This window comes from Hyla sarda, unplaced genomic scaffold (assembly GCF_029499605.1).
Source record: "Hyla sarda isolate aHylSar1 unplaced genomic scaffold, aHylSar1.hap1 scaffold_229, whole genome shotgun sequence".
NCBI classification, from domain to species: domain Eukaryota; kingdom Metazoa; phylum Chordata; class Amphibia; order Anura; family Hylidae; genus Hyla; species Hyla sarda.
In genome coordinates, this window is record NW_026608969.1 from 77,516 (window position 1) to 96,225 (window position 18,710).

Here is an 18,710-nt window from a genome sequence, read left to right on the forward strand (position 1 = left end):
ATACATAGGTGCTGAATACATAAAAAGCGACTGTTCAGCGACAGACAAGTCGCATCGGCTGAAAGTAGGCCAGAATGTCAGTCCATGTTGGAGCAGGTTTAGATACAGTCTAAAGCATAGATCTCAAAGTCTGTGCACAGAATTTAGCAAGGGCCTCGCACCTTCTGATGCATCAGGTAGGTGCACAATAGCATAGCCTAACCCTCTGTACTTTGGTCTATATTGATGCGGGACATAGACAGCCAGCTGATGACCAATCCATTAGTGCAATGGATGGCTGGAAGCATTTGTCTTTGCCTTTGCAATACCACAGAAGCAATGCATGGTCAATGTACAGCAATGACACACCTGTGTGAACAGCCAGGAGACCCCCCCCCATGTTATGTTACATAGTTACATAGTTAGTACGGTCGAAAAAAGACATATGTCCATCAAGTTCAACCAGGGAATTAAGGGGTAGGGGTGTGGCGCGATATTGGGGAAGGGATGAGATTTTATATTTCTTCATAAGCATTAATCTTATTTTGTCAATTAGGAACATTCAGCACCCACCCGCTATCAAGGCAGCTGCCTATCATGTCATGCCCTACCTGCACAGGTGTGCTGGCTACTCAAATGATCCAATTAAGGAGGCCATTTAGTCAGCAGCAGCAGAAGTCCTGTGCCTGGACGCTCCAACAGCGGCCAGACACAAGCAGAAGCAGAAGCAGCAGAAGCAGCAGCAGCACCACCTTTTGTTTTTTGGCTGCAGCAGCAGCAGCAAGGCCCACAGGGCTGGCTAGCTGGCTAGCCAGCAAGCAGGTAGCAATGAAAGTAGGAATCTTTCTTTTTAACCCTGTAAGGGGGTGGTGCACTGTACCCGAAGATACTGCCATATCGGGTCAATGCATAGGGCGACGGAAGCAAGCTTCGAAATCGGCCCCCGTTCTCAAAAATCCATTTAATATATGGTCCCCAGATAGGGGACGTTACAGATATTAAACTGATAAGAACAGATACTACACTTGATCTTAGCCAAAAGGCCGAGAAGCGATAACCGTGAAAGGGGCGGGCCCAACAAGGTCCCCTTCATGGGCACTATCACTGCTTGCTGTCAGGGAGGCTGCCAGACAATTTTCCATGCACACTCTGGGCTGGGGGGCAGTCAACCACCAGTACACACAGCAGAACCTAAACCCATACCATTATTGCTAAGCAGCAAGACAGGGGCCCATTGCACTCCCACGGGGCCTTTTTAAATGCAATCCATAACCCGGATTTGCCAGGAACCCTTCTTACTCCTCCTACTTGCATGTGACACTGGGCTTAGGATCTGCATAGGAAACACACACACAAGCACACACCTACCTTTGTTGCCTGCAGATGCCTCCTTGGCTGTCCCCAAACGGTATCAAACCAACACCCACGGGAAGCTGTAAGCATAGAGGACATGCCTGCACCCCATTGGACTTACCTGTGTGGGTTAAATCCGGGTTATTTGACAACCTATGGCGGTGATGGTTCTGCTCAGGCAGAGCAGTGCTGATGCTCCTCATAAAGCTGTCGCTGCTGTGAAGGTTCTAGGTGACATCACAAATCCCTATGGTTACATACACAACAAAGCTGGGTTGTTGTTGTTTACACTCTGCAAGGCCTGTGGAAGTGAGTGACATCATAGCACTGTAGTTCTGAGGGTTCTAGATGGATGCAACAATCTCCTGTTGCTTCTATGAAGGCCATAATAGACGACATCACCAAACAGCTCCATAGTCACATACACAGCAAAGGAGAGATGTTGTTTACACCTAGTGATGTCAGTGGTATTGAGTGACATCACAGCACAGTGCTAAGGCTCCTGGGCCTGGACACAGCAGCGGCTGCAATATCTCAACGGAGAATACGTTTATATATATGTGTGTGTGTGCGCGTATATATATATATATATATATATATATATATATATATATATTTCTCCGCCGAAATCACTTTTAAACCCATTTCCACCTTTTTTTCCCTTCTCTTCCTCTTACTTTTTTTTCACGTTTTTTTACGTTTTTCTCCTTTTCGCCTCTTTTCTGGGCGTATTATTCTTCTTTTTCTTCTTTTTTTTCGTCTAATGCATACCCCATCAGTGCAGCAATGCTTATTCAATACCGCCAGCAGATGGAGACACTGGGGGATAATTTTCTAAGGATTTATACTGATTTTTCCTGTCTGAATTTGTCGCACAGAAAGTTGCAGGCCAAATATGTGTGACATTTCTGCGACTTTAGCTTCTAGAGCATTTTTACAACATTATACATAGGTGCTGAATACATAAAAAGCGACTGTTCAGCGACAGACAAGTCGCATCGGCTGAAAGTAGGCCAGAATGTCAGTCCATGTTGGAGCAGGTTTAGATACAGTCTAAAGCATAGATCTCAAAGTCTGTGCACAGAATTTAGCAAGGGCCTCGCACCTTCTGATGCATCAGGTAGGTGCACAATAGCATAGCCTAACCCTCTGTACTTTGGTCTATATTGATGCGGGACATAGACAGCCAGCTGATGACCAATCCATTAGTGCAATGGATGGCTGGAAGCATTTGTCTTTGCCTTTGCAATACCACAGAAGCAATGCATGGTCAATGTACAGCAATGACACACCTGTGTGAACAGCCAGGAGACCCCCCCCCCCCATGTTATGTTACATAGTTACATAGTACGGTCGAAAAAAGACATATGTCCATCAAGTTCAACCAGGGAATTAAGGGGTAGGGGTGTGGCGCGATATTGGGGAAGGGATGAGATTTTATATTTCTTCATAAGCATTAATCTTATTTTGTCAATTAGGAACATTCAGCACCCACCCGCTATCAAGGCAGCTGCCTATCATGTCATGCCCTACCTGCACAGGTGTGCTGGCTACTCAAATGATCCAATTAAGGAGGCCATTTAGTCAGCAGCAGCAGAAGTCCTGTGCCTGGACGCTCCAACAGCGGCCAGACACAAGCAGAAGCAGAAGCAGCAGAAGCAGAAGCAGCAGAAGCAGCAGCAGCACCACCTTTTGTTTTTTGGCTGCAGCAGCAGCAAGGCCCACAGGGCTGGCTAGCTGGCTAGCCAACAAGCAGGTAGCAATGAAAGTAGGAATCTTTCTTTTTAACCCTGTAAGGGGGTGGTGCACTGTACCCGAAGATACTGCCATATCGGGTCAATGCATAGGGCGACGGAAGCAAGCTTCGAAATCGGCCCCCGTTCTCAAAAATCCATTTAATATATGGTCCCCAGATAGGGGACGTATCAGATATTAAATTGATAAGAACAGATACTACACTTGATTTTAGCCAAAAGGCCGAGAAGCGATAACCGTGAAAGGGGCGGGCCCAACAAGGTCCCCTTCATGGGCACTATCACTGCTTGCTGTCAGGGAGGCTGCCAGACAATTTTCCATGCACACTCTGGGCTGGGGGGCAGTCAACCACCAGTACACACAGCAGAACCTAAACCCATACCATTATTGCTAAGCAGCAAGACAGGGGCCCATTGCACTCCCACGGGGCCTTTTTAAATGCAATCCATAACCGGATTTGCCAGGAACCCTTCTTACTCCTCCTACTTGCATGTGACACTGGGCTTAGGATCTGCATAGGAAACACACACACAAGCACACACCTACCTTTGTTGCCTGCAGATGCCTCCTTGGCTGTCCCCAAACGGTATCAAACCAACACCCACGGGAAGTTGTAAGCATAGAGGACATGCCTGCACCCCATTGGACTTACCTGTGTGGGTTAAATCCGGGTTATTTGACAACCTATGGCGGTGATGGTTCTGCTCAGGCAGAGCAGTGCTGATGCTCCTCATAAAGCTGTCGCTGCTGTGAAGGTTCTAGGTGACATCACAAATCCCTATGGTTACATACACAACAAAGCTGGGTTGTTGTTGTTTACACTCTGCAAGGCCTGTGGAAGTGAGTGACATCATAGCACTGTAGTTCTGAGGGTTCTAGATGGATGCAACAATCTCCTGTTGCTTCTATGAAGGCCATAATAGACGACATCACCAAACAGCTCCATAGTCACATACACAGCAAAGGAGAGATGTTGTTTACACCTAGTGATGTCAGTGGTATTGAGTGACATCACAGCACAGTGCTAAGGCTCCTGGGCCTGGACACAGCAGCGGCTGCAATATCTCAACGGAGAATACGTTTATATATATGTGTGTGTGTGCGCGTATATATATATATATATATATATATATATATATATATATATATATATATTTCTCCGCCGAAATCACTTTTAAACCCATTTCCACCTTTTTTTCCCTTCTCTTCCTCTTACTTTTTTTTCACGTTTTTTTACGTTTTTCTCCTTTTCGCCTCTTTTCTGGGCGTATTATTCTTCTTTTTCTTCTTTTTTTTCGTCTAATGCATACCCCATCAGTGCAGCAATGCTTATTCAATACCGCCAGCAGATGGAGACACTGGGGGATAATTTTCTAAGGATTTATACTGATTTTTCCTGTCTGAATTTGTCGCACAGAAAGTTGCAGGCCAAATATGTGTGACATTTCTGCGACTTTAGCTTCTAGAGCATTTTTACAACATTATACATAGGTGCTGAATACATAAAAAGCGACTGTTCAGCGACAGACAAGTCGCATCGGCTGAAAGTAGGCCAGAATGTCAGTCCATGTTGGAGCAGGTTTAGATACAGTCTAAAGCATAGATCTCAAAGTCTGTGCACAGAATTTAGCAAGGGCCTCGCACCTTCTGATGCATCAGGTAGGTGCACAATAGCATAGCCTAACCCTCTGTACTTTGGTCTATATTGATGCGGGACATAGACAGCCAGCTGATGACCAATCCATTAGTGCAATGGATGGCTGGAAGCATTTGTCTTTGCCTTTGCAATACCACAGAAGCAATGCATGGTCAATGTACAGCAATGACACACCTGTGTGAACAGCCAGGAGACCCCCCCCCATGTTATGTTACATAGTTACATAGTTAGTACGGTCGAAAAAAGACATATGTCCATCAAGTTCAACCAGGGAATTAAGGGGTAGGGGTGTGGCGCGATATTGGGGAAGGGATGAGATTTTATATTTCTTCATAAGCATTAATCTTATTTTGTCAATTAGGAACATTCAGCACCCACCCGCTATCAAGGCAGCTGCCTATCATGTCATGCCCTACCTGCACAGGTGTGCTGGCTACTCAAATGATCCAATTAAGGAGGCCATTTAGTCAGCAGCAGCAGAAGTCCTGTGCCTGGACGCTCCAACAGCGGCCAGACACAAGCAGAAGCAGAAGCAGCAGAAGCAGCAGCAGCACCACCTTTTGTTTTTTGGCTGCAGCAGCAGCAAGGCCCACAGGGCTGGCTAGCTGGCTAGCCAGCAAGCAGGTAGCAATGAAAGTAGGAATCTTTCTTTTTAACCCTGTAAGGGGGTGGTGCACTGTACCCGAAGATACTGCCATATCGGGTCAATGCATAGGGCGACGGAAGCAAGCTTCGAAATCGGCCCCCGTTCTCAAAAATCCATTTAATATATGGTCCCCAGATAGGGGACGTATCAGATATTAAACTGATAAGAACAGATTTTTTTTTTTTTTTAACTTGACTACCCTTACGGGGGCAACTTTATTAAAAATTAAATAATGTTAACAAAGTTGTGCAAATATGTCAATAAATACAGTTACATATAAATAACATATTTACAACATATTAAAACATAAAATGGGCACTTGGTGGCTTTACAAGATAGAATTCCATTCTTTTAAAAACCATTTTCTAGATAAAAGCGGAAATCTCTTCTTGTCTAAAAGATAGTACTGGTACATTTCATAAAAACAGATAGATAAAATGTCCTTCACAGATAAAACCTCATGCTTGAACAATAAAATATTCCTGGCCTTCCACAGAGCTGCCTTCACACAGTTTATGATCTTCCATGCAATAGTCTCTTGAGTCCGTGTTGGGCATTCCAGGCAACCATAAAAAACCACTGCAATATTTAAGTCTTTTAGTCCAGTTATCCTTTTTACCAGAGGGAGTATCTTTGTCCATATTTTCTGCGAGTAAAAACAAGTCCATATTAGATGGTGCACGGTCTCCTCTTGTCGGCATCCCTCCCTCGGGCAGGTTGCAGAGTTGGATAATCCTCTTCGGTGCTGGAATGCCCGGCATGGAAGACACTCGTGTGCGCAGCTCCAGGCCAGGTCCTTCTGTGAATTAAAAAGATAATTAATACTCAACATCTTCCAAATCTGTATACACTTCTGTTCGTTAAAATTTTTGATGGGAGTCACGGTACTGGTTTCTTTTATTTCCTTTAGTAGTTTTTTGCTATTGCACAGATCCTGAACACTTTTACCTTTAAAATTATATAAGTTTAAAATTTTTCCTAAAATCATGTATTGAGGGGGTAAATTCAAAGAATAAGGGCAACTTAAAACTGTAGAAAACCAGCCGTTCCTCCGCATAAAATAACCAGTATTAAAACGAACAAAATAAGACCAGTAGCTATCTTTAAAAACAGTAGTAAAACACATGCTAAAAAACTTTATTAAAAGGAAAGCTTTAAAATCTGGAAAATCCTTACCGCCCCTGGAGTTCGGTTTTATCACAATTTGTCTCTTTAATTTTTCGCTCTTAGAACTCCAAAAGAAAGTAAAACAAGCTTTTGTTATTTTCTTTAGAACCATTTCGGGGGGTGGGAAAACCAGACTTAAATACAATAAAATAGGTAAAAGCACCATTTTTGTAATTAAAACCTTCCCTTCCATTGTAAGTTCTCGCATGTTCCACATACATATTTTCTTATTTATTTTTTGAGCCACCAAGTCCCAGCTATTAAAACCATTATTAGACTCGTCAAAGGAGACACCTAAAATCTGCACCGACTCAGACACAGGGACGGGCACATCATACAAAGGCATTCCGCCTATGTTTAAAATGTTACTTTTGTTAAAATTGACTTTAAAACCGGAGGCACAATTAAAATATTGAATCTGTTTTAGCGTCTTCTGAAGCGATGGGGTGTCCCTGCAAAACACCGCAACATCGTCCATGTACCCCACTACCTTCGCCTCTAGTCCCCCTCCTCCTGGCAGGGGGACTCCATGGATCTGCTTATCCTTTCGTATTGTACATAAAAGAGGCTCTATTGCGCAAATGAAGAGTAGTGGGGACAAGGGACACCCCTGCTTCACTCCGGAATTTAAAATCACGCCCTGTGTCTTAAAACCATTTACTAAAATTTTACTAGTACAGTTATCATAAAAAGCTCTAAGAGACAATAAAAAGCCATCAGGTATACCCATTTTCTCTAAAACCTTAAAAAGATAAAAATGTGACACCCTGTCGAAAGCTTTTTCAAAATCTATGGATAAAACCGCCAGCTTTCCTTTTCTTAATTTGGTGTCGCTAATTACATCCTTTAAAAGGTTTAGGTTCTCCCATAAACTCCTCCCAGGCACCCCACAGACTTGGTTTGTATGAATTATTTTATAGATTACGTTCTTTAAGCGGTTAGCACACAGTTTCGCCATTATTTTATAGTCGCAGTTCAGAAGGGTGATTGGTCTCCAGTTTTTGAGTTCCGACCGGTCTCCCTTTTTGAATAGCAGGGAGACATCACCCTTCTTCCATGAGCCTGGGAGGATTTTAGACTTAAAGACTTCCGTAAAAAGGGAGAACAAATCTTCTTTTAAAATACCATAAAAAGTAACATAAAATTCAATGGGTATACCATCCGGCCCAGGCACTTTACCTGTTTTAAAACTCTTGACGGTCTCTAAAATCTCCTGCTCTGAAATATTCTGCAATAAAAAAGACTGTGAGACAGGATCTAAAAAATTGGTGATCTCCTTTAACGAGTCATTCATAAAACATTCATCAATGTGTTTTACATTAAAAAGATCCGCATAAAACTCTTGCACCTTTTTTAAAATACCCTGTACATCATTCACTCCTTCAATGTTTTCTATTAACCTTCTATTTTCATGTATTTTCTTAAAAAAATACCTGGAGCAGGTCTCGTTTTCCTCAAGATGCTGTATTCGAGACCTAAAGATAATTTCTTTTCCTTTCTGCTCCAGGCACTTAGTTATTTCTTTTTTAAGATCATGTACCTCCTTCTCCACCTCCATCCCATGTGCTCTGAATTTGTACAGGGTTTGCAGACGAGTATTTAGGATATTATAAAATTCACGTTTTTCTTTAGCTTTCCTAACCCCAACACGGATAAAAAATTATTTTATTTTTAGTTTCATTTTTTCCCACCAGATACTGGTGGGAGTGTTGGGGTCTTTTACTCGTCTGCATTCCTTGTAAAAGGTGATAAAATCTGATAAAACCTGCGGATCTTCTAAAAGGGACACGTTTAACTTCCAGGCATTCCTACCAGTTCTCCTTTTAAAATCACTTTTAACTTTAAAATACAATAATTTATGGTCAGAAAAAACATTGGTAAAAAGATCACAGTTAAAAGGCAGTACTTGATAAGAACAAAAAATAAAATCTATCCTGGAGCTACAGCTTGCATTGCTCCAGGTAACACCGTCTTCCTCTGGTACGTTAAAATTACATTTTTTAAAAACATCAGTGAGATTAAAATCTAAAATCAAGTTTTTTAACATAAAAGACGTCTTATCATAGTTCCTACTCACTGCGTTCGAAAAACGGCGTTCTCCCCTTAAAATACAATTAAAATCACCTGATAAAACAAGAGGACTAGAATTGTTAATAAAAAGGGGTAAAATCTCCAACATTTTTATTCTTTCATTCTTATCAGGAGAACCATAAAAATTTAAAAACTGCCATTTAATACCATTAATAAAAGCGCTGACCAATAAAATTCTGCCTGGTAAAATTTCGTTAAAACTCTCAATTAAAACGTTCCCTTTAAAAAGTATGGCGACCCCTGCTGATCTGGACTCATTTGATCCAGACCAGACTGATGGACCGTGCACCCAATCATCTTCATATTCTTTATAATTTAATCTGTGCGGGATGCCACATTCCTGCAGGAAAAGGACGGAAGCAGCAAAAACCGACAAGTAATTAAATAGGGCAACCCTTCTTACTCTGGCGCTCACACTTCTCACGTTCAAGGACAGACCGGACAACTCAGCCATGGGAATGTACAAGAAAACGTCTTACACCTCTGATTCCCCCTCCGAAGCCTCATACCCCCCAAAATCTGACTCAACTGTACGCATAGAGGAAGCAGGAGAGGAGGCACCATCACTCAGCCGACCCCCCTCCTCCATCATGATTGAGGCATAGTTGTTCTCGGGCATCCTGGCAATCAGGGCTCCAGACTCATTGGGTTCTTCCACCTCTTGCCCCTCCATAGGGGTCGGGTGTTCACTTAGTTCCGTCTCTGGTACCTCAGAGACGGTCACCCCTGAAACCTCCTCCTGGCAGGGAGGAGGGGGGGTATCCCCTATGGGGACCTGTGGAGGAACGTCACTTGGGTTCCCTGCATCCGCAGGTACTTCCATCGGCTCCCCCTGGACCGCCTCCGAATAGAGTCTTCTGGAGCCCCTCCGCCTTTTAACCTTCACCTCTCCACCCGGATCATCGCTCTCAGGGGGACCTTGAGCCAGAGGTTGCTGAGGAGCGGATTCGGCCGCCGTCCGCTCCTCTCTTAACCCAGCATGCTCCTGGGGGCCAGTTTTTTCACCACTTGCACGTTTTTTGGCCATCCTCTGCTCTTTAGGGTCCCCTCCTTTTGCCTGAGGGGGGTCTTTCTCCTTCTCCATCTCACCGCTTACCTCTTGTGGGGGGGTAATCACTGGCTCTGCTTGCCTCGGCTGGTGTCCCGGTTGCTGTCCTTGCTGCCTCCAGGGTTGCCACTGCTGCTCCGTCCTATGTCTGTGGGGACAAGAGGAGAAAAGGTGACCGAATTGTTGACAGAAATTGCACCTCCCTCCTCTTGTGCATTTCTCTGTCTCGTGCTGTGTGCTACCACATTTTTTGCATGTACTTTCACAGTTTTCTTTTGTGTGTCCATATCTGTGACACTTCCTGCAGTAGCTTGGCATCCCCGCATAAAAGAGGTCGCCACACATATTATTTATTTTAAAACGAGCTGGTGGTAGTTGTATTCCCCCTGGCAATCTGTCATCTTTTTTGCATGTAACCTGAAATCTCCACTTAGATGTCCAGATGCCACAGCTGTTCATGATTTTTCCTCTGCACTCAACCTTACTAAAATAGACTTGTAAAAATAACTCAACATCGTGTAGGTTGGCGAAAGGGGAATACATCTTTACTACCACCAGCTTAATATCGTCTAGAACGTGCTCAATAATCCGGACACCCTGAAGCTTTTTGTCTTTACTCGCAGCAGCTCTGGTAACAAAATCTCTGTGGATGCCATTTTGTGTGAACGTCACATCAAAAATTTTACGCTTCGGGTAGTCCTGGATTGCCAATATCTCGCCCTTCTGTATTCCGAAAACTCCTCCGAGCACGTCCTCTACTACGAATTTCAAATCGTCCGCCCTTTTGGTATCATCCGTGAGAATGACTCTCACGGTGTTTTTGATCCTTGCGTATGCCGGCACAGAACCTGGATCCGGATCATCATCCATGGTTCTAACCTCTCTCCACCCGAAGGTCTTGAGAGGCGATCGCTACTCGTTACCCTGGGACTAGGCCCTCTCCCCAATAGCAACAAGTGGGTGAAGCCCAGGCAATAAACCTGGGCGATCCCACAAGGCCGAGGAGAGGGGTACCCGAGTACCTTCTGACCAGATCTCCTGTATTACTACACTTGATCTTAGCCAAAAGGCCGAGAAGCGATAACCGTGAAAGGGGCGGGCCCAACAAGGTCCCCTTCATGGGCACTTTCACTGCTTGCTGTCAGGGAGGCTGCCAGACAATTTTCCATGCACACTCTGGGCTGGGGGGCAGTCAACCACCAGTACACACAGCAGAACCTAAACCCATACCATTATTGCTAAGCAGCAAGACAGGGGCCCATTGCACTCCCACGGGGCCTTTTTAAATGCAATCCATAACCCGGATTTGCCAGGAACCCTTCTTACTCCTCCTACTTGCATGTGACACTGGGCTTAGGATCTGCATAGGAAACACACACACAAGCACACACCTACCTTTGTTGCCTGCAGATGCCTCCTTGGCTGTCCCCAAACGGTATCAAACCAACACCCACGGGAAGCTGTAAGCATAGAGGACATGCCTGCACCCCATTGGACTTACCTGTGTGGGTTAAATCCGGGTTATTTGACAACCTATGGCGGTGATGGTTCTGCTCAGGCAGAGCAGTGCTGATGCTCCTCATAAAGCTGTCGCTGCTGTGAAGGTTCTAGGTGACATCACAAATCCCTATGGTTACATACACAACAAAGCTGGGTTGTTGTTGTTTACACTCTGCAAGGCCTGTGGAAGTGAGTGACATCATAGCACTGTAGTTCTGAGGGTTCTAGATGGATGCAACAATCTCCTGTTGCTTCTATGAAGGCCATAATAGACGACATCACCAAACAGCTCCATAGTCACATACACAGCAAAGGAGAGATGTTGTTTACACCTAGTGATGTCAGTGGTATTGAGTGACATCACAGCACAGTGCTAAGGCTCCTGGGCCTGGACACAGCAGCGGCTGCAATATCTCAACGGAGAATACGTTTATATATATGTGTGTGTGTGCGCGTATATATATATATATATATATATATATATATATATATATATATATATTTCTCCACCGAAATCACTTTTAAACCCATTTCCACCTTTTTTTCCCTTCTCTTCCTCTTACTTTTTTTTCACGTTTTTTTACGTTTTTCTCCTTTTCGCCTCTTTTCTGGGCGTATTATTCTTCTTTTTCTTCTTTTTTTTCGTCTAATGCATACCCCATCAGTGCAGCAATGCTTATTCAATACCGCCAGCAGATGGAGACACTGGGGGATAATTTTCTAAGGATTTATACTGATTTTTCCTGTCTGAATTTGTCGCACAGAAAGTTGCAGGCCAAATATGTGTGACATTTCTGCGACTTTAGCTTCTAGAGCATTTTTACAACATTATACATAGGTGCTGAATACATAAAAAGCGACTGTTCAGCGACAGACAAGTCGCATCGGCTGAAAGTAGGCCAGAATGTCAGTCCATGTTGGAGCAGGTTTAGATACAGTCTAAAGCATAGATCTCAAAGTCTGTGCACAGAATTTAGCAAGGGCCTCGCACCTTCTGATGCATCAGGTAGGTGCACAATAGCATAGCCTAACCCTCTGTACTTTGGTCTATATTGATGCGGGACATAGACAGCCAGCTGATGACCAATCCATTAGTGCAATGGATGGCTGGAAGCATTTGTCTTTGCCTTTGCAATACCACAGAAGCAATGCATGGTCAATGTACAGCAATGACACACCTGTGTGAACAGCCAGGAGACCCCCCCCCATGTTATGTTACATAGTTACATAGTTAGTACGGTCGAAAAAAGACATATGTCCATCAAGTTCAACCAGGGAATTAAGGGGTAGGGGTGTGGCGCGATATTGGGGAAGGGATGAGATTTTATATTTCTTCATAAGCATTAATCTTATTTTGTCAATTAGGAACATTCAGCACCCACCCGCTATCAAGGCAGCTGCCTATCATGTCATGCCCTACCTGCACAGGTGTGCTGGCTACTCAAATGATCCAATTAAGGAGGCCATTTAGTCAGCAGCAGCAGAAGTCCTGTGCCTGGACGCTCCAACAGCGGCCAGACACAAGCAGAAGCAGAAGCAGCAGAAGCAGCAGCAGCACCACCTTTTGTTTTTTGGCTGCAGCAGCAGCAGCAAAGCCCACAGGGCTGGCTAGCTGGCTAGCCAGCAAGCAGGTAGCAATGAAAGTAGGAATCTTTCTTTTTAACCCTGTAAGGGGGTGGTGCACTGTACCCGAAGATACTGCCATATCGGGTCAATGCATAGGGCGACGGAAGCAAGCTTCGAAATCGGCCCCCGTTCTCAAAAATCCATTTAATATATGGTCCCCAGATAGGGGACGTATCAGATATTAAATTGATAAGAACAGATACTACACTTGATTTTAGCCAAAAGGCCGAGAAGCGATAACCGTGAAAGGGGCGGGCCCAACAAGGTCCCCTTCATGGGCACTATCACTGCTTGCTGTCAGGGAGGCTGCCAGACAATTTTCCATGCACACTCTGGGCTGGGGGGCAGTCAACCACCAGTACACACAGCAGAACCTAAACCCATACCATTATTGCTAAGCAGCAAGACAGGGGCCCATTGCACTCCCACGGGGCCTTTTTAAATGCAATCCATAACCGGATTTGCCAGGAACCCTTCTTACTCCTCCTACTTGCATGTGACACTGGGCTTAGGATCTGCATAGGAAACACACACACAAGCACACACCTACCTTTGTTGCCTGCAGATGCCTCCTTGGCTGTCCCCAAACGGTATCAAACCAACACCCACGGGAAGTTGTAAGCATAGAGGACATGCCTGCACCCCATTGGACTTACCTGTGTGGGTTAAATCCGGGTTATTTGACAACCTATGGCGGTGATGGTTCTGCTCAGGCAGAGCAGTGCTGATGCTCCTCATAAAGCTGTCGCTGCTGTGAAGGTTCTAGGTGACATCACAAATCCCTATGGTTACATACACAACAAAGCTGGGTTGTTGTTGTTTACACTCTGCAAGGCCTGTGGAAGTGAGTGACATCATAGCACTGTAGTTCTGAGGGTTCTAGATGGATGCAACAATCTCCTGTTGCTTCTATGAAGGCCATAATAGACGACATCACCAAACAGCTCCATAGTCACATACACAGCAAAGGAGAGATGTTGTTTACACCTAGTGATGTCAGTGGTATTGAGTGACATCACAGCACAGTGCTAAGGCTCCTGGGCCTGGACACAGCAGCGGCTGCAATATCTCAACGGAGAATACGTTTATATATATGTGTGTGTGTGCGCGTATATATATATATATATATATATATATATTTCTCCGCCGAAATCACTTTTAAACCCATTTCCACCTTTTTTTCCCTTCTCTTCCTCTTACTTTTTTTTCACGTTTTTTTACGTTTTTCTCCTTTTCGCCTCTTTTCTGGGCGTATTATTCTTCTTTTTCTTCTTTTTTTTCGTCTAATGCATACCCCATCAGTGCAGCAATGCTTATTCAATACCGCCAGCAGATGGAGACACTGGGGGATAATTTTCTAAGGATTTATACTGATTTTTCCTGTCTGAATTTGTCGCACAGAAAGTTGCAGGCCAAATATGTGTGACATTTCTGCGACTTTAGCTTCTAGAGCATTTTTACAACATTATACATAGGTGCTGAATACATAAAAAGCGACTGTTCAGCGACAGACAAGTCGCATCGGCTGAAAGTAGGCCAGAATGTCAGTCCATGTTGGAGCAGGTTTAGATACAGTCTAAAGCATAGATCTCAAAGTCTGTGCACAGAATTTAGCAAGGGCCTCGCACCTTCTGATGCATCAGGTAGGTGCACAATAGCATAGCCTAACCCTCTGTACTTTGGTCTATATTGATGCGGGACATAGACAGCCAGCTGATGACCAATCCATTAGTGCAATGGATGGCTGGAAGCATTTGTCTTTGCCTTTGCAATACCACAGAAGCAATGCATGGTCAATGTACAGCAATGACACACCTGTGTGAACAGCCAGGAGACCCCCCCCCATGTTATGTTACATAGTTACATAGTTAGTACGGTCGAAAAAAGACATATGTCCATCAAGTTCAACCAGGGAATTAAGGGGTAGGGGTGTGGCGCGATATTGGGGAAGGGATGAGATTTTATATTTCTTCATAAGCATTAATCTTATTTTGTCAATTAGGAACATTCAGCACCCACCCGCTATCAAGGCAGCTGCCTATCATGTCATGCCCTACCTGCACAGGTGTGCTGGCTACTCAAATGATCCAATTAAGGAGGCCATTTAGTCAGCAGCAGCAGAAGTCCTGTGCCTGGACGCTCCAACAGCGGCCAGACACAAGCAGAAGCAGAAGCAGCAGAAGCAGCAGCAGCACCACCTTTTGTTTTTTGGCTGCAGCAGCAGCAGCAAGGCCCACAGGGCTGGCTAGCTGGCTAGCCAGCAAGCAGGTAGCAATGAAAGTAGGAATCTTTCTTTTTAACCCTGTAAGGGGGTGGTGCACTGTACCCGAAGATACTGCCATATCGGGTCAATGCATAGGGCGACGGAAGCAAGCTTCGAAATCGGCCCCCGTTCTCAAAAATCCATTTAATATATGGTCCCCAGATAGGGGACGTTACAGATATTAAACTGATAAGAACAGATACTACACTTGATCTTAGCCAAAAGGCCGAGAAGCGATAACCGTGAAAGGGGCGGGCCCAACAAGGTCCCCTTCATGGGCACTATCACTGCTTGCTGTCAGGGAGGCTGCCAGACAATTTTCCATGCACACTCTGGGCTGGGGGGCAGTCAACCACCAGTACACACAGCAGAACCTAAACCCATACCATTATTGCTAAGCAGCAAGACAGGGGCCCATTGCACTCCCACGGGGCCTTTTTAAATGCAATCCATAACCCGGATTTGCCAGGAACCCTTCTTACTCCTCCTACTTGCATGTGACACTGGGCTTAGGATCTGCATAGGAAACACACACACAAGCACACACCTACCTTTGTTGCCTGCAGATGCCTCCTTGGCTGTCCCCAAACGGTATCAAACCAACACCCACGGGAAGCTGTAAGCATAGAGGACATGCCTGCACCCCATTGGACTTACCTGTGTGGGTTAAATCCGGGTTATTTGACAACCTATGGCGGTGATGGTTCTGCTCAGGCAGAGCAGTGCTGATGCTCCTCATAAAGCTGTCGCTGCTGTGAAGGTTCTAGGTGACATCACAAATCCCTATGGTTACATACACAACAAAGCTGGGTTGTTGTTGTTTACACTCTGCAAGGCCTGTGGAAGTGAGTGACATCATAGCACTGTAGTTCTGAGGGTTCTAGATGGATGCAACAATCTCCTGTTGCTTCTATGAAGGCCATAATAGACGACATCACCAAACAGCTCCATAGTCACATACACAGCAAAGGAGAGATGTTGTTTACACCTAGTGATGTCAGTGGTATTGAGTGACATCACAGCACAGTGCTAAGGCTCCTGGGCCTGGACACAGCAGCGGCTGCAATATCTCAACGGAGAATACGTTTATATATATGTGTGTGTGTGCGCGTATATATATATATATATATATATATATATATATATATATATTTCTCCGCCGAAATCACTTTTAAACCCATTTCCACCTTTTTTTCCCTTCTCTTCCTCTTACTTTTTTTTCACGTTTTTTTACGTTTTTCTCCTTTTCGCCTCTTTTCTGGGCGTATTATTCTTCTTTTTCTTCTTTTTTTTCGTCTAATGCATACCCCATCAGTGCAGCAATGCTTATTCAATACCGCCAGCAGATGGAGACACTGGGGGATAATTTTCTAAGGATTTATACTGATTTTTCCTGTCTGAATTTGTCGCACAGAAAGTTGCAGGCCAAATATGTGTGACATTTCTGCGACTTTAGCTTCTAGAGCATTTTTACAACATTATACATAGGTGCTGAATACATAAAAAGCGACTGTTCAGCGACAGACAAGTCGCATCGGCTGAAAGTAGGCCAGAATGTCAGTCCATGTTGGAGCAGGTTTAGATACAGTCTAAAGCATAGATCTCAAAGTCTGTGCACAGAATTTAGCAAGGGCCTCGCACCTTCTGATGCATCAGGTAGGTGCACAATAGCATAGCCTAACCCTCTGTACTTTGGTCTATATTGATGCGGGACATAGACAGCCAGCTGATGACCAATCCATTAGTGCAATGGATGGCTGGAAGCATTTGTCTTTGCCTTTGCAATACCACAGAAGCAATGCATGGTCAATGTACAGCAATGACACACCTGTGTGAACAGCCAGGAGACCCCCCCCCCCCATGTTATGTTACATAGTTACATAGTACGGTCGAAAAAAGACATATGTCCATCAAGTTCAACCAGGGAATTAAGGGGTAGGGGTGTGGCGCGATATTGGGGAAGGGATGAGATTTTATATTTCTTCATAAGCATTAATCTTATTTTGTCAATTAGGAACATTCAGCACCCACCCGCTATCAAGGCAGCTGCCTATCATGTCATGCCCTACCTGCACAGGTGTGCTGGCTACTCAAATGATCCAATTAAGGAGGCCATTTAGTCAGCAGCAGCAGAAGTCCTGTGCCTGGACGCTCCAACAGCGGCCAGACACAAGCAGAAGCAGAAGCAGCAGAAGCAGAAGCAGCAGAAGCAGCAGCAGCACCACCTTTTGTTTTTTGGCTGCAGCAGCAGCAAGGCCCACAGGGCTGGCTAGCTGGCTAGCCAACAAGCAGGTAGCAATGAAAGTAGGAATCTTTCTTTTTAACCCTGTAAGGGGGTGGTGCACTGTACCCGAAGATACTGCCATATCGGGTCAATGCATAGGGCGACGGAAGCAAGCTTCGAAATCGGCCCCCGTTCTCAAAAATCCATTTAATATATGGTCCCCAGATAGGGGACGTATCAGATATTAAATTGATAAGAACAGATACTACACTTGATTTTAGCCAAAAGGCCGAGAAGCGATAACCGTGAAAGGGGCGGGCCCAACAAGGTCCCCTTCATGGGCACTATCACTGCTTGCTGTCAGGGAGGCTGCCAGACAATTTTCCATGCACACTCTGGGCTGGGGGGCAGTCAACCACCAGTACACACAGCAGAACCTAAACCCATACCATTATTGCTAAGCAGCAAGACAGGGGCCCATTGCACTCCCACGGGGCCTTTTTAAATGCAATCCATAACCGGATTTGCCAGGAACCCTTCTTACTCCTCCTACTTGCATGTGACACTGGGCTTAGGATCTGCATAGGAAACACACACACAAGCACACACCTACCTTTGTTGCCTGCAGATGCCTCCTTGGCTGTCCCCAAACGGTATCAAACCAACACCCACGGGAAGTTGTAAGCATAGAGGACATGCCTGCACCCCATTGGACTTACCTGTGTGGGTTAAATCCGGGTTATTTGACAACCTATGGCGGTGATGGTTCTGCTCAGGCAGAGCAGTGCTGATGCTCCTCATAAAGCTGTCGCTGCTGTGAAGGTTCTAGGTGACATCACAAATCCCTATGGTTACATACACAACAAAGCTGGGTTGTTGTTGTTTACACTCTGCAAGGCCTGTGGAAGTGAGTGACATCATAGCACTGTAGTTCTGAGGGTTCTAGATGGATGCAACAATCTCCTGTTGCTTCTATGAAGGCCATAATAGACGACATCACCAAACAGCTCCATAGTCACATACACAGCAAAGGAGAGATGTTGTTTACACCTAGTGATGTCAGTGGTATTGAGTGACATCACAGCACAGTGCTAAGGCTCCTGGGCCTGGACACAGCAGCGGCTGCAATATCTCAACGGAGAATACGTTTATATATATGTGTGTGTGTGCGCGTATATATATATATATATATATATATATATATATATATATATATATATATATATATATATATATATATATATATATATATATATATATATATATATATATATATATATATATATATATATATATATATATATATATATATATATATATATATATATATATATTATATATATATATATATATATATATATATATATATACATATATATATATATATATATGTATATATAT

At 44.4% G+C, this 18,710-nt stretch overlaps 5 non-coding genes and 2 pseudogenes across 5 annotated transcripts; all 7 read right to left on the minus strand.

Annotated features, from left to right (window-relative positions):
* Positions 1 to 843: 843 nt before the first annotated feature.
* On the minus strand, positions 844 to 1,034 carry LOC130321872 (U2 spliceosomal RNA). The gene has a single exon (XR_008867523.1). It is a non-coding gene; the product is annotated as a U2 spliceosomal RNA (small nuclear RNA).
* Positions 1,035 to 3,130: 2,096 nt separating this feature from the next.
* LOC130321875 (U2 spliceosomal RNA) lies at positions 3,131 to 3,321 on the minus strand. Its single transcript, XR_008867525.1, has one exon. It is a non-coding gene; the product is annotated as a U2 spliceosomal RNA (small nuclear RNA).
* Positions 3,322 to 5,410: 2,089 nt separating this feature from the next.
* LOC130321897 (U2 spliceosomal RNA) lies at positions 5,411 to 5,619 on the minus strand (annotated as a pseudogene).
* Positions 5,620 to 10,645: 5,026 nt separating this feature from the next.
* Positions 10,646 to 10,778, minus strand: LOC130321935 (U2 spliceosomal RNA; annotated as a pseudogene).
* Positions 10,779 to 12,869: 2,091 nt separating this feature from the next.
* On the minus strand, positions 12,870 to 13,060 carry LOC130321877 (U2 spliceosomal RNA). The gene has a single exon (XR_008867527.1). It is a non-coding gene; the product is annotated as a U2 spliceosomal RNA (small nuclear RNA).
* Positions 13,061 to 15,132: 2,072 nt separating this feature from the next.
* On the minus strand, positions 15,133 to 15,323 carry LOC130321873 (U2 spliceosomal RNA). The gene has a single exon (XR_008867524.1). It is a non-coding gene; the product is annotated as a U2 spliceosomal RNA (small nuclear RNA).
* Positions 15,324 to 17,419: 2,096 nt separating this feature from the next.
* On the minus strand, positions 17,420 to 17,610 carry LOC130321878 (U2 spliceosomal RNA). Its single transcript, XR_008867528.1, has one exon. It is a non-coding gene; the product is annotated as a U2 spliceosomal RNA (small nuclear RNA).
* Positions 17,611 to 18,710: the final 1,100 nt, after the last annotated feature.